This window comes from Aquila chrysaetos, chromosome 4 (assembly GCF_900496995.4).
Source record: "Aquila chrysaetos chrysaetos chromosome 4, bAquChr1.4, whole genome shotgun sequence".
Lineage (NCBI taxonomy): Eukaryota > Metazoa > Chordata > Aves > Accipitriformes > Accipitridae > Aquila > Aquila chrysaetos.
Genome location: NC_044007.1, coordinates 61,385,532 through 61,408,231, shown reverse-complemented (window position 1 = coordinate 61,408,231; position 22,700 = coordinate 61,385,532). Strand labels below are relative to the sequence as shown.

The 22,700-nt window shown below is 35.0% G+C and overlaps 1 long non-coding RNA gene across 2 annotated transcripts in view; it reads right to left on the bottom strand.

Moving 5' to 3' along the window:
* LOC115340694 overlaps positions 1-20,758 on the bottom strand; it is a 41,240-nt gene extending 20,482 nt beyond the window's left edge. For both annotated transcript variants that reach the window (XR_003923138.1, XR_003923137.1), the window contains exons 1-2: positions 20,527-20,758; positions 9,821-9,947 (exon numbers count right to left, since the gene is read on the bottom strand). This is a non-coding gene — a long non-coding RNA (uncharacterized LOC115340694). The remainder of the gene's footprint in view (positions 1-9,820; positions 9,948-20,526) is intronic.
* Positions 20,759-22,700: the final 1,942 nt, after the last annotated feature.

The window sequence follows — 22,700 nt, the reverse complement described above, 5'->3', positions numbered from 1 at the left end:
GTGGGCAAAAAGTTTGGGGGGAGTCAACTGGAGTGAAAAATTACGTTGTGTGCTTCAGAACACTGAGAGCTCAGAAATAAATTATTTTATTTTATTATGGGTCTACATCTTAGAGAATGAAACATAAGACACTTCTCTAATCTGATAGACATTACATCTACTGCAGATCATCACATCCTGCTAAAGAAGGTAAGTTATACCCCTAAGCACTGATTTATAAAATGTAGTGGTGAGGAAAAACTACATTATTATTGAGACTTCAGTCTGGGTTGCTTGCTTAACACCTCTTACTTACAAGGCCTGTATCACCTGCTGAACTTAGAGATGGCATTTTCCTGACTTTAGAAAGAGCCGCATACATCACAGTAAAATTTGGTTTAGTCTGTATTTTAGAAAAATAAAGGTGAGTTCATCACAGAACTATAAAACTTGCAGTTTCTGTCTCAGGTGACAATGACTTGATTACATATATTATGTGCATAGAGAGCAAAGTCTGAAATAGAAATGTAAATTTTTGGCACTTCAGCAGCTAAATTATTTTGATGCAAATCAACTAGGAGAAAAAGTCCCACAGAGTCACATACATGCTTAATGAACTGAAAACTGTTAAAAACAGTTTGTTTGGATATGTTCTGGAAAAGATATACTTCAATTAAACCATGTCCATTGAAATTGCAGAAGGAACTAGTTCAGGAATTTCCTATGGTTTGTGTTATGCAGGTGGTGATCAAGAGTGATGGTGACAGGGCCTCCTGGCTGCATAATTTATTGAATCTATTAATTTTGACAATGTTTCATATCACCTAAATTTTAGGTTTATAAAGGGCCAAAGGGAGTTAGATTTTGGCTTCCATTAACTTCTAGTAAGAAGATGGTCCTATACCCCTTCTTCCACTTTGAAAATTGTAGCTGTCCTTTATATACAGATGTCACACGTTCACTTCCTAATATTGGCTTCTACAGCTAGAAGGTGATTTTGAATACAGCCCAAATGGCAATAATATGCAAGCACCTGTATCACCTAGGTGCTTTGGAAAAAACTGCCTCATATAATTTGATCTAATTATTTCTGGTATTCCTTCCTTGTATTTACTACATAGGACTTCAGTTAGGGACTTATAACTTCATTAACATAAAATGACAGAATTACTTGTTGTAAAATGTGAAATGTATTGTAAATAATATTGTATGTTCATGTGTGTACAGCATTATAAATTACACATTTTACAATTATTTAGGAAATGTTTTTAAAATCTGAGAGTCTTCCATTTTGATCAGCCGTCATGCTGTAGAAGTTTGCATTTTAAAAAATATCTTTTGAAGAGTTGGAGGGTTTTATCTTCAGATAACCTTTTGATGTCTCATCGTCATCTATCTTTCTAAATGAATGTAGTATTTGCCTGATGTCATTGATTCTTATGAAATTGGAATAATCCCTTCCTTTGAGCTTCCCAATGAAAATATTTTTAATGATTTTGCTCCTGCTGTCTTCCATTGCAAATTTCAAAAGTGGGCTGCCTTCTTTCTCTCTAAAAGTTTCAAAACTTTGAAGGGAAAGGTAATCCTAAGGTTGACTTAATAAAAAGTATGAAAGCACCTGCCAAAGTGTTCAAGATCAAGGAGACAGCTGCAGTTTCAAAAGTGAATCTTTAAAGCTTCAATGGATGTGAAGAGGAAAAAGCTTCCCTTAATCTGTCATAAAACATCTTTTGTAGTAGCAAGTAACAAGAACAACAAGACTGAGAACTAAGCATTATCATAGAGTATACTACTTTTGAGTCACTGAAAATTAGCTGCAATTCAACTGAAAAATTTGTGTTTGGGCAGCCAGACTGTCCAATAGAGAGTTAAAAAAAAGCAACAAACCAATGAAAACACATACATACATCAAGAAACAAACAAATTTTGTCAAATACAAATTGTATTTTGGGCTAGATTGTTCATTCTACTCCATGAAAAATAAAATGTATCAGCTATCCTGCTCACAAAATAAGCTAATATAGTTCAACATTAAGTAAAGGAAACAAAATTTGAGTTTATTCTCTGAACATCCAATCAGACTGAGTATCCAGTATACTTGGTGATAAAAAGACTACTTAAAAATTGACCAGATTTTAGAAGAAATGACAAATATTTAGAAGAAAATGGAGAAAGAGAATTTCAAAAGCTAGCACAAAACTAGAGTAACTGGAGTAAGTCTGAACAATGTTATCAAGTTTGAAGTCTTTTCTAAAAGCTATAAAGAAGTAAAACTAATAAATATGTTAGTGAACACTTGATCACCTAATAAATTTGTTACATTTCAAGTCTGCTTTCAAGTAATTCCTGTATCATGGGTAATTCCAGTATTAATTCAAGTAAATTAATTTTTGAAGCAAAGCCCAGCCTTTGGTTTGTGTCTAACTGGTTGTTTTGCATTGTCTTTCCCTTGTTGTGAAATAAGGACATAGCACTCACAATGAACATCTCAGTCTACATAGAATATTCTGCTGAATGTTATTGTATGTATTGATACTATTGTATCTCACTGTATGCTTAATTTTTTAAATAACAAATTAGAATAATTTTGTGTTTATAAAACGAACCTATTTTCCACTTGTACTAGAGTTTTTCCATTAAACTCATGCTCTCTTAGTGATTTTTCTGTAACCTTCTAGCAATCTTACTTGCATTTTTTGGCAGAGCCCTTTACGTATATCCTGAGACTTAGTGCATTAATCAATAATTCATGTCAGGAAACCATGACTGAATATCAAAATGTGAAGCCAAATGGTAAATTGAGTTCTGTATACCTGGCCTAAGACAAGTGGGTGAATGCTTTATTAGTTAATGCAGGTACAAGTTCTTGCTTTGCAGAGGTACTTATGGACATTCACGACAGATTTTTTCTTCTCCTAGCAGATGTACAGATAGCTACAAAACCACAAATTAGTGCACAGGCAGGACTTTGGTGACTTTGCAAAATTAACTTTGTAAGGAGCCACATGCTCAGAGTCCCCAAGAAAGAGTCCAAAGTGAATAACTGCTTAAACTTGACTGCATACAGCTTAAGTAAGACTTTTTTTTTTTTTTTTTTTTAAATTAACCCACTTATAAACAAGTTAATGTACAATTTAAGTGTAGCCAGGAAAAGACAAATGCACAAGTGATTACAAAATTTAAATAGCATTGTTGTAGTACCAAATGAGGAGATAATCTATTCTGAAGATGTGTTTTCAAGTTTTACTGAGTATTTTTGGTTAATGGCTTGATAATGGAAAAGGGTGTAGCCTCATAAAATTAGTTGATGATTCCGTTGTGGGATGGGTTGCACTTTGAAGGGCAGTGTCAGAACAGTGTGGAACAAAACAAGATTCTTAGTTCCATACCTAATTCCCTGATTCATGTAAGTATCCTACTCCAGATGGTTTACTGCCCTTGGATGACAGAAGATACAAGTTCCTGCGATTTCTTTAATTTATCTAACTGTAAAGGTAAGCAAAATATTCTCCAGCTCTCGTGTGTAGAAATATTTGTAATATAGCATACTTCAGCTAAGGCATGAGTAAGCTTGTAAAGACCTATACTTTCTATGGAATTATAATAATTTTATTAATGATAATTTTAGATATATGTTTAGGTTTCTCCTCCATCATTAATAATGAATGTTACAGGTACTTGAGTTTAGTAAATCTATGCCTGCTGAGTTCTCTTTCTTCCTTGTCTCCTTAGCTTTGTTACCATAATGAATTCTTTTCTTTTTAATATTGTAAATTTGACTATAGTAAAGCAAATGTTACATTATAGTCATACTTTCAGCAAAAACCTCTCTTAAAAATTAATGGGAGACAATGTTTCTGAGTGGGGAACATAATCTGGTATTTTAGGAAACCTTTTAGTATAAATCATTTGAATGTATATTCATGCACATTGTTGTGGCAAACTGAGGAAAGGGTGTAGTCTGAAATAATTTTCTATAGTCCATAAATTTTAATAATGCTGAAACCAAGTGCCATAGAGAAGATGGAGAATCTAGGCAAAAGATGCAAGAAAAGGAGTAGTCAGGATGCACATATTAGGGAGACAAAGATAAATGAGTGGAAATTGATCACAGAGAGTTATTATCCACATAAAAAGTGATTGGAACACTCTGCTCCATTTATCACGTGCTACACCCGCAGGCAGAATTTTGCTAAAAAGCTTGTACTTCTCTGATGAAAGGCTTTAAATTTAAATTCTCAAGTCAATAATTTTGCAGCATTAAACTTACCTTCAGCTAAATTAAACAAGTTTTATTTTACATTTTTTTTAAGAAGGTAAGGATGGAAAGGCTATATAGATACAAATGTCAAGAATATATCTAAAGGCTCTGAGGGCCAATTTGAATAGGTTAGCCCAAAAGTGGGCTTTTTATTACATTACTCCCAAGAGATGCTGCAGTAAAAGCCACTTCTCTAGTATATGTCAGGAAAGCGAACAGCACTTTGTTTCGTTTTTTGCCTGTAAGTAACACAAATGTATAATACCATCAGGCTGCAAAGAAAGAAGATATCTGAAAGTGACAAGGGCCAGCAAGAAATGTTTTTGATCTCCTTGCAGAGTATTCATGTTATTAATGTACTTGTTAAGAACAGATGAATGATCTAGTGAAGCTCTGAGACAGGATCTGAATATAGAGGACCAAACTGAAGAAGAAAGCAGATGAATTTTTAAGCTATGGCTTATGTATAGGGAATCTAGAGAGCAATCTATCATAACACCCTCTCCTTCTTACATGGTGGTGTTCAGAGATGCAGATAAGAGAAAAATCTCTAACTGGGATTTACAGCCAGTGTCAAGTCTTTGTCTTTTCCAGGAGCCTTGAGGCTTTCAGAGTGTGTAGACCAAAGCATAGGACCAGGTATGATACTTTCTGAAATATCATCTAGCACTTCTCTTATGGACAGTGATGATATCGACTTAGCCTGAAAAAAACCATGATCTGTACATTTCAGTGAAAGACATCAAAGCTTTAAGCATCTTCTTCACCTAATTCATGTGTATATGACTTACCATTTAGATAATGGAATCAGCCATTCAAAGCCCTCAAAACGGTTCGCATGTTTTGTCAGGACGCCAGGTGTTTATGTTACTTTTCCTGCACAAAGACCTATTGCTTATTACTCTGATGCTTGATCATGATGGCAGGGTGAGACTGCCCTAACAAAGAGATTTAGTTAATTGGGCAGTATAACCAATACACAAATGGCATTCAAGTGCTGTTGTGTTAACCAGTTGTACTTAAAATGTGAGTTTTAAGTTTTAGCAATAGAGTAATTTAGGAATGGACAAAAGGAAATAGTTAAGCATTTTCAGGCCAAAACAGTTTTCTGAATCCAAACAAGCCAATACTATAAAGGGCTTTTTACTGCCTTTTTTTTTTTTTTTAACAGTTTTCAGCATTAGATAGTGAAAGGCTACTGCCTCTCATGATACAGTTGGCCTGGGATTAGTGCGGTAAATACTGCTTTTGACTAGAGGATAGTGCAGCAAAGGTGTCTAGATGGCTGTTAGAGAAAAGAAAGATTACTGTCTAAGGTGCTAAGAGTCTGAAATGGGTACATAACATTTCAGGTATTTTTTCTTCAGCATACTTACTTTCAGTGGATTTCAGAGCAAGCTGTGGAAATGACAAAATGAACAGGTGGTTCTTAAACCGTATGCTGTCTTGAATAAGACATGCTCTTCAAAGGTTGTTTGTTGCTGCTTAGTTTAGGAGGAGAATGGCAATATTTGTAGGAGTATCAGACACAAATAAAATGTTGTTGCTGAGTGCTTCATAATAACAATTTCCATGAAACAGCCATAACATAACTCCCTGCTGAGTTACAGAAGCTTAATAGTTACCTTAAATTATCTGCAAACACATAAATGATGCTGAAGTTACTACATTTTTAATCTGGAAAAGGAAGTCTCTTGGCAACTGCTTAGTTTTTTTCTAAATATGGCACATCAGGGATTTATTTTTTTTGTTACCCTTTAGGAGTGAGGACCTGCCTGCAGAGCACAGATTATTACCTTGACTTGTAAAATCAATTAAGAACTTTCTCTTCTTGTCCATAGCTATACTGTACACAATAGATTCAGAAAAAGCTCTCAGTTTTCTCCTTCCTTATTTCTAAGTATAATTACAAACATTCTAAATAATCAAACAATGTTACTGTCGTCAGAAGTCATGGTTTACATGCACCAGTATTTCTGAAATTAACTCCTTCCTGAAATTTTAGAGTAAACAAGGCAAAAGCATGCTACAGACTTAAGAAATACTAACTGGCAGTATGAAGAATGAGGTGGAAAGTGGAACAAAAATATTCAGTTATACCTACACATACATGCTTTGACCCCTGCCATGATTTGTTTGATGTCTACTAAATTTTGCAGTATACAGAGCACAAGAAAAGTTTTAACTGATTTGTTAAGGACAATTCTCCAAACAGTACAAAACTTTTTTAGTGCTGTATTGCAGCAACAGCTTTATGTTGTATAAACCTTAGCATAACTGTCTAAGTTCCGGGGATGGTGTCAGACATGGGAGGTAGTTTTCACTTGCTGCTGGTGTCAGTTCATTTCCTACTACCCTGGCTTGAAATTGCTCCTCAGCAGGAAACAATTTGCTGGTATTTCCTCTAATTGACACTGGTGGTGGAAAAGTAATGTTGTAAAGCATCATGTGGCCAGACAATGCTGCTTTGGAAGATCTTGCTGAACACACGCAGCCCTTTCAGAGATCTTTTGTCCTTTTCCCATTTATATTGTGTCTGGCATCATGGTTTTGTCACAAAATCTACATTATTTTTTCTTCCCTGTAGTCATCCACACTGTACAGGAAAATAGTTTATTGGTAACAGGAAGAACAAGGATTTTTTTCCACAGCTTTAATCCTTTTTTACCTCCTTTAGGCCAAATAAAATGTGAAATGAAATAAAAATTTAAATATTGAGGTACAGATGCATGGTGATAGAATTTGGAGAACATTTTCTCCTATGCCCCATTTAAAGTAAGCATTCAGATATCCTGTAATTTTCAAAAGTGTATTTCTACAATTGGTGTAAATGGAGCATACAAATATACTGGTATACTAGACAACAGTTATTTGACAGTGTACCAATATATTTAAATAACATGGAAGGTTATTTAAACTGTAGACCCTATCAGCCATGTGGTATTCAGTTTACATATATTGTAGTAAAAGTTTTGTGTTCTTAACATAGTTTTTGGAGCATGGGTGGGCTTCCTTCTTGAACGAGTAATACTTAGTTGCACCTCAAAAGTAATGTGCAGATTAATGTCAAATGTAGACCATTGGACCTCCAGTCAAAAAAAGGCAGAAGCGGAGGTGGTTTGAAAGTTGGGCAATTTGTAAATTAGTTTAGTTCATTTTATAATTTAGATTAAGTTGAACTGAGTTTGCAGAAATTAATATATATCTTGGAAAGACTGAACAGTCATAAAAAAGTTTTTTGCCATGAACCTTTTTCAAGCTACAGGGTAAACTGAAGGGACAACACACAGAATGATACAATCTGTTATTGAATTTCTGGTTGGCTGGACACATCAGCATCAGATATAAGGAGTATGGTAGGTTCATAAATAAATTTTATAGGCTAGGTTTATTTTATTAATGGAAAAGCTGGTTAAGTTCATTTTGGAGCTTTCATATCTTTTTACATATCCTTTGTTTACGTGAATGAAACACATTACTACAACTTTACCTTCAGAGACAGAAGGGAAAAAGAAGTAATGCTTATTTATGTTTAAAATGTCTTCAAACATAAAGTGGATATCTGTGTGCAATAGACATATGTTATGGAACAATAATTTTAGTAAAAATTTCAAAGTACAAATGTATCTTTTACAGATATACATACATATATAAAACCTTATTATTAATTTAGTCCTTGTGATTATACATTGTATTTAGGAATATTTCAGGAATAAAATCATTACCCTTTTGTTTTTAGGTAACTCTGTCCTGACAGCAACCAACTTCACTAGTTCAAATCAATGTGCTGAGGAGCCTTGTTGTGCCAAAAAGCCACATAAAAGAAGCTCAGAGGATTTTTTTTTTATCCTTGCACTTGTAAACAAACAATACAGACATAGAAAACATTATGAATACCAGCTTCTTTTCACCTAGAAAGACTGAGGCACAGGGATATTAAGTATTTTTTCGAGGAAGGGTTAAGACTCAAGTACATACACACAAATGTACCTTTCTATACAAAAGAAATGCATGTATGTGCTGTGTGAATATTATATACGTGACTAAGCCTTAATTTTAAAAAGTAACTATGGTTTCACTTCTCACTGGAGTAAAGCAGATGCTTATAAAGATGGGATGCTACTGCTGTTCATAAAATTTGTGCAAGAAATTTAATAGAAATGGATGTTCAGTTACAATAATAGTATAGAGAAATAACTCCAAGGAATAGAATATATTATCTAATAAAAGATTAATTTAAATAGAAAGACCTCATCTTACAAAATTGTGTATGTATATTTTGAAAAAAAAATTAATTTTTCCATCCAGAAATTTTCATTGTTATTTTAAATAGCCTGATATTAATTCTATTTTTATATTTCTATGGATACTTCAAAAAGTCCTGTGTTTTCTAAGTGTAAACGCTTTCAGAGGTAATATAGCAAACCAGGAAAAGCACTGTATGAGGATACACTGTTAGCAAATCTAGAAAAGATGTTTAGGTAGTATTAGGTGATGGAAGAGCAATAAAGTTGGTCCAGAAGGAGGACACTGGCACATTGGAGAGAAGATTCAAGTACATCAACATATTGTATTACATAAAGTAAGGCAAAGCAAAACAGTGAACAAACAAAAAAAGTATTTACTGATTCTGGCATCTTCAGAGTTCTGAATTCTCATTTTCGTTATCCATTTATTTGTTCACTATAAATTCTTCATTCTGTACATAATTGTGTATTTGTCTACTCCTAAATTACCTATAAAAGATAATGATTTATACATCTAGGGGTGAAAACTGGATTTATACACATATTTTAACTATAATACCTTTAAACTCAAAGAGAGATTTCTCGTATGAGCAAAACAAGAGCAATTAATGTGGCCAAAAATAATTGGAGTGCATTCTGGTTTTGCACTTTAATGCTGTGTTTATAAAGATGAAAGGACTTATACCTTTAAGGAGAAAATCCTTTTATCTGTAGCAGGGTGCAGTCTGTTTAAATTTTTATGCAGTAAATGTTTCCACTGGCTCCTTTATGTTTTCTTATATTTGAAATTAGCACACATTTATATACCTTTATGAAAGAGGGTCCTAATCTGTAAATTGCCACTTCCTATGGTTGATTTGCCCCCTACAGATGTCTCTGCTTCTTATCAGCCTATGAGTAACTCTTAAATTAAATTACAAATAAGTTCTGCATAACAGGCATTTTACATTTCTTAACAGTATGCTTGTCTCACATCTTATTAGCAGTCACGAGGATAAGTGAGACATCTCCACTTTTAACTGAAATTTTCTTTTTTGTCCTAAGATTCTTGAGCTGAATAGTGTTTACTGGTGGGTGAGAATTTGTATAGATTATTTTGGACTGATTGGTGTGATATCATAAAGTACAATATGGTATACGTGAGTTTTACTTGCACAGTTTTTTGCAATTTGTTTGAACCAACGTCGTACATCTAGATTTATGATAACATTGCAGTCTCTTATTGTGTATAGTTTTGATTTCATTTTATTTTACCTGGTTTCATAAACTGGCCAGCTCTTGAAATACTAAGCTTTACTTTCATATGTAATTTGTGAAGAGATTGGAAGCTTACTAAATAAAATAGTGAGTAGATTTCAATGTTGCTGAAGGAAGAGTTCTTAGAAGTGTCTTTCTGGCAAGTCCTTCCATCTGTCAGTACTTCTGTTTCTTAAGTAGCCATGTGTTTGCTAACACAATACCTAAGTTAAGAAAAAAACAACAAAGAAAGCAGAGAGCTTTTGAATCACAAAGAAAAACTACAGCCTTTTAAAAAAGTTCATAGAAAACCAGAAAATGGCTTGTCAGTCAGTCAACAGTTGTCAATTCAGTCAACAACCTTCTTTTCCTTAGATCAAAGAAAATAATTTGAGGGAGGGAAATCTAAATTAGGAGTCCATAAAAATATTTCTGGTGTATTAAATAATGTGGTAGTTGTGTTATCAGTAGTTCATTTATATAGCGTACTTTGTTTTTTCCAAGGGCCTTTCAGACCTACTTAACATTAACACTTTTCTCATGAGACAGAACATTTACTAGAGAAGCAAAAGTTTATAGGCAGAATATTTGTACCTTGGCCACACTTGAGCCCCCAGAATGCTAGACTGATTATGTGCAAAAAAACATAAATGCCTATAACAGAGTGGAAGGCAGAGACATGCTTTTTTGGGTTCCTGAACATCAGTGAACATCTTTAGTGTAACCTCTTGCTTCAGTCCTTGGCACAGCCAACTTGGGAAGAGCTACTGTTGTTGAATGTAGAAACTCCTTTACAATAGACACTTCCTTCTAATATGTCTCATTATGGAGGATCAGTTGTGCATGCATTTCACCTATCACATCTCCCATCATTCCTAAAAATGTTTCACATGATATGCCTCTTAGAATCCACAGTGACTCTTCTGAGTGATAAATTGCCCCTTAACAACCTTAACAAAGTAGTAAGTATTTTCAGTACAAAATTATGCAACGCATCAAAAGTGAGAGTTTGGGGACAGTCTATAGTAAGCAGAATTTAATAAGAAATTAAATCAAGCACTGTACTGATTATGTTACTCATTTGCATATATAATTCAATAAGCCTCCTTCATTTTCAATGTACTGGAACTCATGAAGAGTTTTCATCCTCCTTCAGTGACATACAGCACAGTAGCTTATGGCTTACTCCAGACACCTACCAGTCAAACTCATAAACTACATCATCATGTATTCCAGTTATGACACATTTTGCAAAGAAAGCAAACAAATAACTTGGAAAATATTTAATAGATGGAAAAAATATTACTGTTTAGGGGAGGAGTTAGGTTTTTTTCTTTTAGTCCATTTATTTGTAAACTTCAGGTTTTGAAACACTGCACAGGTTGACTGGAGAAATACAGTTCTTCATTTGAGACACTATTCTGATGGCTTTGCCAGCCAAACTAATGTCTCAGGACTCTTGATCTTGTGTTCAACAAGACTTAAAGATCAAAAAAAGTATTTATGAGTTTCTGTAAGCTTTGTTGCCAATTATTTACTGGAGTTTGGAGCTGGAAATGCAATGTTTGAATTATAAAGATGGATTAAAATGTTCTTTAAGACTATATTCACAAAATTGTTGGAATGTATGTTGATACATGTTTTTTATCTACTAACTCCAGGAGGTGGTGAGAGTCCTCATCTAGAAAAAAGGAAATTTAAATATACCATCTTCTGTTAAAGAATAGTTAAACTATATCTTCAAAATTATTTTACTGAGCTGTAGAACCATTCTAGCTATTTCAATGACTATTTATGTATTTTATATATAAAGGATTTTACCAAACAAAAAAGTCTGTCTGTGAAGCTTGGTTGAGGGCATTTATTATGTTCAGTGAATATACTTTTCTATTACATATGTGATAGGGATAGCCCTGGAGCAAATTACATTTATCATGTATTTATTTTCATTTTCATTCTGCACACTAATCCATCTCCCGTAATGTTGGTAGTTGAGATGCTCACCTGAGCATCCTTGATTTTAATTCTCTCTTTGGCATAGTCTTGGGTGATTATCTTAAGTAATGGTTTATAAGAATTTTTATTCCTGTACAATTTATCACTAAGAGGAGGACTGGTACGTTATTGGATGAGGGAGATATTGCTCCTCCTCCAAAAATCTGTGTTGTTTTTTTGTCCTCACAGAAGCCCCAAGTATATTCGTATTTGTTTAGATTTTTCATAACATACAAAATGTTTCTTTCAGACAAAATCTAGTAAAGAAAGAAGTGTTTCAGCCAGAAAAAGCCACATGCAATTGGATTTAGGTCACTTTTCTGTGTTTGGTTGTGTAGTTTTGGGAATTTTTTTGTTTTGAGTATGTGTCCTTTGGTTTAGTGTGGTTTCAGAAGCTAGACTGAAAATCAGTTGAATTCTGTCTATTCACTGTTCTCCTCACATAAGGCTGTGGAGAGCAAGTTTTTGTGCCAAGGAATACCTCTCCAAAAGACTTTTATGAGACTTGTTAGAAAGTTCGCATAAACTAGACCTATCTCTAAGGGAGATGGATTAGTGGGCAGAGTGAAGGTGAGGAGACATACATGATGAACACAATTTGTCTCATGGCTATCCTTATCATAGATGCATACAAGAAAATGTATTCACTGAGCATAATAAAATGCAGTCACCTTTGCAACATTACCTATGCAACAGCTGTTTAATTGTGCACAACAACATAGCAGTAATACACAACCACTTTAGTGGCAAAATATTCCCTTCACTATTAGAAAATTATGCAGAGAGATAATAATAAGGGGCACAATGCAATTAGGAACATTCTATTTGAGCACATGAAGTACAGAGCATCCAGCTGAAAATATGCTATGGGGCATATAACAACCATAATGGCCAGGACATCAATTTGTCTGAAAGAACAGCCCTGATTGTGGTTTTCTAAAGTAGTGTGAAGAGCTCTTAAAAAGGGTGGAATCCAGAGCACACAAACACCCACACATTAAAAAAGATGGGCAAAATGTTGCATTGTGGAAATGTGGATCTGCCCTGTATTTTTGTAGGTGTGCAATTAGAAAAATAGTTTTCCATCATTTACTTTTATATGACATTTTGGTTATATAAAAAGAACTAGAAGCTCCAAGTCCCACTGTAAAGCAGCTAAAAAAGATCAAAGTATTTGAGGTTATGCAATAGTGAGGTTTGCAAAATTAAGTAGGAGTTTGAACTTTGACAGCTTAAATTTTCAAATCAGCCTAAACTTCAAAGGATTTATTATCTTCTTTCAGAAATACATTTGAAAAAAAAGGCATAGGTTGACATCTACTTATTGTCCCCATACTGGAAATTCCTTTCCTTTGACATGCCTTGTCTCTGAGACTTGGATTTACAAGCAACTAGACACTGCTACACAGCAATTTTCAAAGCCATAAAACTTCCTTTGAGGAGAAACTAATATGTTAGCCTAAGGTTTGTGCTTTCAAATGGACTTTCATCCTCAGCTGTTTCTTCTCATTATTTGAGGGTTAGCGCTTGACCTTGCTTTTCTGGAATGTGAATCAGGACTATATTGATACAAATTGTTCAGGAGGTAATTGTCCAATTCATCATTAGGAACACAATTATAAAATAAAATTAAATTGCTGTCCTAGAGTGTAAAATAAGTAGGTGTTATCAGTGTTAAATGTCAATCAGGATGGAAATGGCTTTGCATTTGTATCACTGTAACAAAGCAGGCTTCAGGAAAAATAGTATTCTCATGTAATTCCAGAGAGCATCCTGTAAGCACAATTGCTTAAGGGGAAAAAGTTACTTTTGGCAAATGTTAAATAAGAAAGGCTTTCAAGCATGCAGAGGGCACTTAATAAAACTGAAATTTGAGCTATTATTTACATTTATTTACAAAAAGTAAACTGAAATGTTCTACTTATAGTGTCACCAGTTTTTATGGCTCTGCTACCTCTTTACTCAGATGCCACTTCATCATGATCTTTAAATTCTTTAGCTTCCTGAAAGCATTATCTTTTGCTGGGTTTCTTTCTTTTTTTTTTTTTTTTTCCTTTTTTAAAGCTTAGCTAGAAGTAAGTAGCAAAAAATGTGTTGATTAAGCTTTCAAAAGGAAAAGTAATTGAAAGACTGAAGTTTTCCTAGCTGTGGAAAAGCTGGTAATCACTTAAGCTTAATGCCAACAACAAAATTTTGTGTGTATGTGGTGTCACTGGACATAGATTTTTGTTTGCTACTATGTGTAAGCTGTAAACTTGGCTTTCTGAATTCAATGTTAATTAGAAAATAAAAGCCTCAAGTAAATCTGATAGCAAATGGGAGAGATGAGTCCTTGTTTTTAAAATGAAAGAAAGGGATATTTGTGACTCTGGCTGCATCCTTATTAATAAATATTGTGGAGTAATAGGAGCAAAGCTGTAGAGTGAAGCAGTTGGTGTTAAGGATCCAAAATCCACACCTCCTGTTGGGGATTTTACTTCAGAATAGATCTAGTCTAATCTAGTCTGGTCTGCTGGATTTACCAGCTGCTGAAGCACATGAAGTTCATTTCTAGAATGTATCTTCCAGTTTAGTTTCCTCTGAAAGGAAACCAGTTTATACACCTCAAGATTGTTCTCTGATGTGAACCACAGAGCCGGAGTGGGAAAAATCAGGATTCAGTTCAAGAGTGCATTCCTGATCTGAACTAAAATGCTCAGGCATATGCAGAGTAGCATTTGATTTCTAACCAGCAGTTGCAGCAGCCTACCTTCCTACTGTGGGGACTGGCAGGATTGTGGGATGCCCAACAGTAACCCAAGTGAAGTTCCTTTGGGTCTCCACTGGTGGGAGAACTGAACTCAATTTCTACTTATTTGTTAGGAGATTTTAATATGTCCTTTCTAATGGTGTCTCATGATCATTGAGCAAAAGACTACTCTCAGTCCCATGTTTGAAATGTTTCCACTTTATACGAGTAAATATTCCGCAGAACAGGGATCAGAACCCAGTTGTTTCTTGGTTTTTGGATAAAAGTACAAAGCCTCAAGGTAGAAAGTCAGGCTCTTTTTACCCCTTTATTCTTCCTCCTTTACAAAGACTCTGAATAATGTTTGATTTACTTGATCTTCCATGAAATGTTAATTTTTTTCATGGAAAAAAGTTCTAATTTGAACTGGACATTGTCATTCTCTTCACTCTTCCTGCATTAGTTAAGTGCTATTCCTTGAATTTGTACCATATACATTTCAGGGTGTTTTACTTTGGATTAGTCTTAGTCTAAATGCTTTTTGTATTTACACTGCATTAAGTGAACTCCTGCAGTGCATCTTCCAGTTTTATTTTATCCATAAGGAATCCAGTTCATGTCACAAATCAATGGATAGCAAGTCAGAGATGGTTGCAAAATATGATTCAAATGTTCAGTCCCAACTAGAACACTGATGGGGTTGCACCTCTTATGTACAAATCTCTACAAATGAAAACCAAACATAATCCCTGCTTGAAAGCAAATTTCATGTCTATATAGAATCAGTACAACTAGCTGCATTAGATGAATAATCGAGTCTTGCACATATGGTTCCTTGGCATTTGTTTCCCACAGATATTGCTGTATTTTTCAAAATACAGTATTGAAAAGATTGGCTAATAGGCCTATGCTGTTTGTAAAATGATAATAGTTACAGTGTCCTTAATATGATTACTTCATCAGATAAAATGAAGGCAGAAACTGTTGGTTTAAAGTTGAGAGGAATGTTGGAAAAATCAGAATGTTTTTAAAGGTGCCTGCTCTCAAAATAAGCTTTTATTCAGTAGATTTCTCTTATTGTGCAAGCAATTTTTATGGCTTTCATACTCTGTGACTTTTGTAATCTGTATAAATTTTCAATTCCGTAATTTCATCATGCATGATTTAGCACTGTATAAATTCCAATTTGAATGAAAAAGTGGCTTTCTTATATCAATACAGAAGTAGGTTTTCAGTAAGATTGTGCAGAATTATTGTACGGTACCACTAACCCAGCTTCAAAACATGTATATATATCTTTCCATTAATTATCCTCTAAATTGAATCTGATTTTTTAATCTTGTTTTAATCAAGGAAAAAAAAAGTTTGTTAATGAAATTAAACCCCTATCTTTTATTATTTTCTTTCATCAGGTAAAGAAGAAAAGAGGTTTGCCTTATCAATGAAGATATTAAATGTGTTCTTTGCCTTGCAAATTGGTTGTATGGAAGTATTTTTAGCTTACATTTCCAGCATCTCTCATCTAAGAAACAGGATGGCCATTTTTTTCAAGTGATCAGCCTGGTCTTACTTGCTTTCCACTTCAGCTCTCAGGTAATATGTGGGATCTGAGCATAAATGTTCAGTAGATGATATTTCCAGACATTAGCTGGAAATTCTTTTCACTCCAAGTAAGGTTTCATGTCAGCCTTGCCTGAGGATTTTGATATGGTAATACTAAAGATAGATTTCTAAATAAGGCATCTTTATAATGTTGAAAGGAACTTATATCTGGTTTGTATGATAAACTTAGTCTTTAGTCAGCTTCTACTATTCACAAATAATTTTAGATTGATTCAAAGTATCTCTCAGATAAGAAACTAAACCCCAAAATTTTAATCCAGAGTATACTGAGATTATGATAATCAGCATGATGGCTTTCTAAAATAAAGTATCCATGCTGGAAAGACAGATAACACTAAAATCCAAACTCTTTTCTTTTGATAATCAACAGACAGGGGTTTGATAACTTTTACCGTGCAGTTTTATGTTTTCATTATGTACGAAAAAAGAACATTCTAGACATAAAAGTTAAGGCAGTATTAAAATGCAATACATGCTTATTTACAGTCCCCAAAGACTTGATTTCAGATGGTTTTTTTGTCATCCTCCTTCTTTATTCTTATCACTTTGGAAGACTAAAATTCTCTCTTGGAAGTCTCAAGAGCTTTACTGAAGACTTTTTTCCCCCTTCATTATGATTTTTCCACAGTTTTTAAAGCCACTTTGTCAGATTAGGATTGGCACAAGAAAGTCCAGATTAATTTAAGAAAATGTTTATTTGGGGCTTGAAATAAATTAATCAAAGAAAAAAATGAAACAGGTTTTTTTACTTGCAGATATAGACTTGAGGCAATCATTTTAGTGTTAATACTGTTTTAGTCTAGCCTTCTAGAAAAAAAAAAAGAAGCTGCAAATGTTTTCATCAACAAGATTGAAGGAGATGTGTAGGCTAAACGAGAAGCATAACTTCTCTCTATCACTGATATGAGATAATTTTTATCTTAGTTTTCTTTCTTCTTCCTTTGTTCAGGGCCCTTCTTCACAATTATTTTGCTTTCCCTGCACACCTCTGGGCCTGTTTGCCTGCTTCTCTCTCTCCACTTCAGTGATAGCCCGTCTTCAGAAACAAGTGCAAAATGCCTGTCTGGGTGCTGCTGTTGTTTAAAGGCAATAATTTCTATTTCTAAGAGGTGTTGGAGAACACATTGTATAAGAAACTTGATTTGAGTTTGAGAGATGCAGCTTTCTGTTGCAGATTTCACCGTTGGCTGGAATATGACTCGCATAAATTGTACCATGCCTTGTGTATAACCTATCAGAATTTGCCTGCAGTCTCTTCTAGCAAGTACTAGGGCTAGTATGTGATTATAAACTTGCATGAACATTTAGACAGCACTGTAGTGTGAACAAATACTGGAAGGGAAGTGTTGGAAGAACAATAATATTAAAGTGTGTTATTCTTCGCTGAATATTTTAAGACCCCTTCTTAATTGTTTCAGAAAGTGCCTACTGATGGAATTACTCAGAAAGGGTAGCAGTACAATTCCAACTTACTTATATTATCAGTCAGGCTACTTAAACATGGCAAGATTTTTTTCTCTTTCCTAAATTTATTTGATGCCTTAATCAGTGGTTTTCCTCTGGATGAAAACAGAAAAAGCGAAAGAAGATTAAAAAAAAAAAAAAATCCAGAAAGAAAAGAGAGGTCATTCACCATAATCAGAACTACTGATTAGTTGGTATTCAAGTATCTGAAAGTAAAGAAGTGAGAATCTTTAGAATATTTTATCATAAATACTGCTTTTTAAGGAGCAACAGTCAAAAACCCCACAATCTCACCTAATTATGGGAAACCTTATTTAATCATTCATAGTGAGACATACCCCTTATTAATCACACTGTAGGTGACACTGCTGATCATGTTAATGCATATCAGTTCTACTCTCTCACGCTGCCTGAAACTTAGTCAATCCACATGATACTGTCAGTCAACCTGATAGTGATATTTCTGCTTGCAGATGTTGACCATTATTCATTAAATAATTTGTACCATCAGCAACCATCCTATCTCTCTTTTGACTATAATTTGAAATCTAATGATGATGAGAGATGATGGATTCACAGCTTCATGGTGCAGTTTCTTGCTCTGGTACTGAATGACCAAAATAAAATCTTTTAAATTCTGATCTTTTTATATGCTTATCAAAAACATTATGTATCATTATTTACACTCCTCATCAGGATAGCAGGAATAATAATTTTCTCTCAGTAAAAACTTTATACAATGAATATTAAATAGTTTCTTCTTTGAATAAGTGAGTTAGATGAATCAGTCCACCTCATACGCAATCATTATTTTTAAATTCAGTCTCAGATTGCAGTTTGAAGGTTAGGTCTTGTCTTGTCCAAATGTTCTTTAAATTTGACAATTAGATATCTTCTTTAGAATAGCTATTCTTTAAAAAAAAAAAACCCCCCCCCCCCCCCCCGAGAAATGTCAGTACGTGGCCCTCAAGAAATGCAAATAAAATACATTATTGCTCTCAATTCAGAGAGATCATGAATAGATACTACAGTTTTATCATTCCAACTTTGTTAATTGATTCAGAAAAGTATACTCTGTGTTAAAAAAACTCCTCTTTCTTCTTAAATAATATATATTATTTTCTAGCATAAAAATTTCTGTTTCACCTATGTCATATGGAAGGAAGAAATGTAAAAGTATAAACTTTTATATAAAGCATGAAGATCTAAGTATGTTTCCAACACTACCTCATGCTAACACACTTATCCATATACAGCATCTTACTCTGAAATTGAAGATGCCTGTACACATGGGGCATTATCTGTGAGCAGTGAGCAGTTAAATCTCATTTATTCTGTCAGATGATATTAAAACTAATGCTATGCTTTTGTGTATTTATACTTAAAGTCCATTATGTAATCAAGGAAAAATAGCCCATAGGGACGTTAAATTTGTCAGAGATGTTATTGTAAGGCTGGCTTAGTTAATGTTTTTTCAGACCATATTTTTGTTGTAAGAAAGATTCATCTGCAGTTTTGCTGTCATTAGAGTGTAGTGTGTATTTATTTTTTTGAGGTGAATTGACTTCATATAGTACCTAAAAAGATAGCATCAGAGACATGCAGTCATTCTGGTCTTCCTTTCAAGTACATATTGTATTTAGACTTTAACCTTCCCTAACTTTACATTTATGTTCAGTCTTTTTAGGCCAAACTGTGGATATTAAATACAGCTGAAATGATAAAGCTATTGTAAATATTTTTGCAGTCTTAGAATCATCCCTGTCTACTCAGTTAATGAGTAAGTTAATTTCCTTAACAGACTTGTATTTGAATAGTTTCTCCAGCATTACTAAAACATGAAATTATAATGTTGTTTTTTTCTTATGAAATATTTTCATTCTTTTAAAGTACTGAATTGTCTCAAGCTTTAAATTATTCCCAGGCATGAGATGATGATGAACTGGAAGACTTGACCTCTAGAGGATGTAGATTTCTAGGCTCTTAGCCAATGTAAAGTACTTTTCCAATATACTAATATACTTCCTTAATACTTTTGAGTGTCTTATACGTTGGGTGGGAAATGGGAAATCAGAATGTATTTCAGCCCTGAAACTGATTGACTGCAGCAGCTTATTTTTCTTCTATAACATAGGTTCGATAATAAGCTTCCTTCTAATTTTGTTAAAATAACTAAAGGAGCTTAAGGTGCTCTTTGCATGGCATAACTATATCATCAGAATTTGCACGTGAGCCTTGGAAAAAATTGCTCCTGCCAGCAGACAGAAGTAATGTGCAGAGTTGCTGCTTCCCATGTATTTTCCATCACAGAGGGAAAAGAAGCTAACAGAGAAACTAAGATACTGCTTGTGTGATGAAAACCTGTATTGTTGTTTTAGCCAGGTTTTGAAATATCTTTACTTAAAAAAAAAAATATTTTGAACATACTTTATATTTGAATCTCTAAAGCTTTGAGAAAAGACAATTTTCCCAATATTCTACTGCTATTATTTAAAAATGTGGGAAAAATTTGTGTAGTTTTGCACCAGTAATACTATTTTATTTCACAAGTAATACTACTATTTTCCTTTCCCCAAATCCATCTTTGTCTTTCAAGTTGACATTATGGAATGAAGTAAGATTTCAGGAGAGGGATTGTCTAGTTTAAAATGAATATTTCAATCAAGGCATTACCATTCCATAATTAGTAAAAAATTGTATGTTTAAAAATCTACTTAATGAAGTTATTTTGCCACCTTGCTTTAAGGAAACAAAACCAAAATTAACTAGAAAGCAATATCATTAGCTTTAATTGAACACTGACATAATCAAGACTTCTTAATGCTATTTGAAACCATTGCATGCTGCAATGGGAGGCTAGGCACTCTTTATTTACACAAGTGATGATAATCTGAAATAGTCGTTGTCAGCCCTGTAAGTCTCTCTTTGGAATCAGTTTCCAGAACCTCAGCAGTTACGTCAAGAAATCTATAATATAAAGAACAAATACGTACATGCTGTGCAGGAGTCTTCAGGCTTTTGGATTGGAATCGCTCGTGAATACAGGAGCATTTAAGAATTTACAAAACATAGGCTCTTCATATTTTACCTCTTAACCATACACTACCGAGTTAAATCTCCACTTCTAGTGCTCCATGCATTATTGTGGTAGGTTGACCCTGGTTGGGCGCCAGGTGCCCACCAAATCCGTTCTATCACTCCCCCTCCTCAGCTGGACAGGGGGGAGGAAATATGACAAAGGGCTCATGGGTCAAGATAAGGACAGTTTAATAAAGTGAAAGCAAAGGTCGCACACGAAAGCAAAGAAAACCAAATGATGTTATTCTCTACTTCCCATCAGCAGGCGATGTCTAGCCACTTGCTGGGAAGCAGGGCTTCAGCACGCGTGGTGGTTGCTCCGGAAGACAAAAATGTCCCCCTTCCGTCTCCCTTTACTTAGCTTTTATATCTGAGCTGACGTCATATGGTATGGAATATCTGTTTGGTTAGTTTAGGTCAGCTGTCCTGGTTATGTCCCCTCCCAAGATCTTGCCCAGCCCCAGCCTGCTGTTGGGGGGGGGGCAAAAATGTTGGAGAGACAGCCTTGATGCTGTGCCAGCGCTGCTCAGCAGTAGCCAAAACACTGGTGTGTTATCAACACCTTTCTAGCTACTGATGCAGAGCACAGTGCTGTGAGGGCTGCTATGGGGACTATTAACTCCATCTCAGCCAGACCCAATACAATTATGTAATTATCATTTATTAAAATGAAGAACTGTAAAATGAAAACTGTCTCCTGAAGACATGAAGACAGGTGGGTTACTAAGTCAGCAGATTTCATATGTGTAATAAGACTCAGTGGCAAAACTATTATAAAGTTGAGGAAGAGATGTGTCTGAAGAAACAAGCAGCTGGAGTGATAGGAAGTGCTCAGATTAGCTTTCGGCTGATGCTCACTTACAGCGTGACTCTGGCTTCAGTCTGTCATTAGTGAAATGAAATTTAATTACATTTTCAAATTCATTTTTTCTGAATTATCGTTAAAAAAAAAATTGGATTCAAAACCAGCACTCTTACCTGTACTTACGATTTAGACTTTATACATGGACAGCTGTTAATATTTTGTGTGTGCAAGTGTACGGGGTGCAGGTGCCCAGGCGCAGGCAGCGGGTTCTGCAGGGCGGCCTCTGTGAGGAGAGGCTGGGGCTGCCCCGTGCCGGACACAGCCGGTTCCAGCCGGTTCCAGCCGACCCACCGCAGGGCACGGCTGAGCCCCTCGGACAAGATGGTGGCCTCTGAGAAAGCATATGTCAGATAGGGCAAAAAATGCCATGCAGCAGTGAGAGGAGTGAGGAAAAAATGCGAGAGAAACAGCCCTGCAGACCCCAAGGTCGGTGAAGAAGGAGGGGAAGAGGTGGTCTTGGAGAGACCCCAGTGGAGCAGGTATTTTCCTGAAGCCTGTGGAAAGGACCCAAGCTGGAGCAGGGGAAAAGTGTGAGGAGGAAGGAATGGCAGACAGTAATTGTTATGAACTGAGTGCAACCCCCCGTTCCGCACCCTCCTCTGCGCTGCTCAGGGTAGGGGCGGGTAGAGGAGTCAGGAACGAAGGGGTGAAGCTGGGCCTGGGAAGAATAGGGTGGCTGGAGGGAAGGTGTTTTAGTTTTTGTCTTTGTTTCTCACCATCCTACTCTATTTTTATTTGGCAATAAATTAAATCATTTTTTCCCAAGTTGAGACTGTTTTGCTCATGCTAGTAACAGATGACTGATCTCCCTGTCTCCATCTCATCCCATGAGGTTTTCTGTGTTATTTTCTCCCCTGTCCTGTTTAGGAGGGGGAATGAGAGAACATCTGGGTGGGCATCTGGTAGCCAGCCAAGGTCAACCCACCACAGCAAGTAAGAATATGCATATTTAGAGAAAATCCACTTTCACTTTCAATGACTTTTCTTAGTTATACCAAGTTAAACCTTTTCATATTTACCAGCGATGAAAGATACTTGATGGAAATTATGTAGGTGTTTTCTGCATTGCACAAATTCTCAGAGTGATCTTTGAATGCAGATGCTATTTTGTGCCATCATTTTACGCATGTCATATCAGTATCGGGACTATAAAATCTGAATGGGGCTTTATTAAAAAAAAAAAATCCAGATAAAATAACAGTCTCTTCACAAAGCTGATTCTAG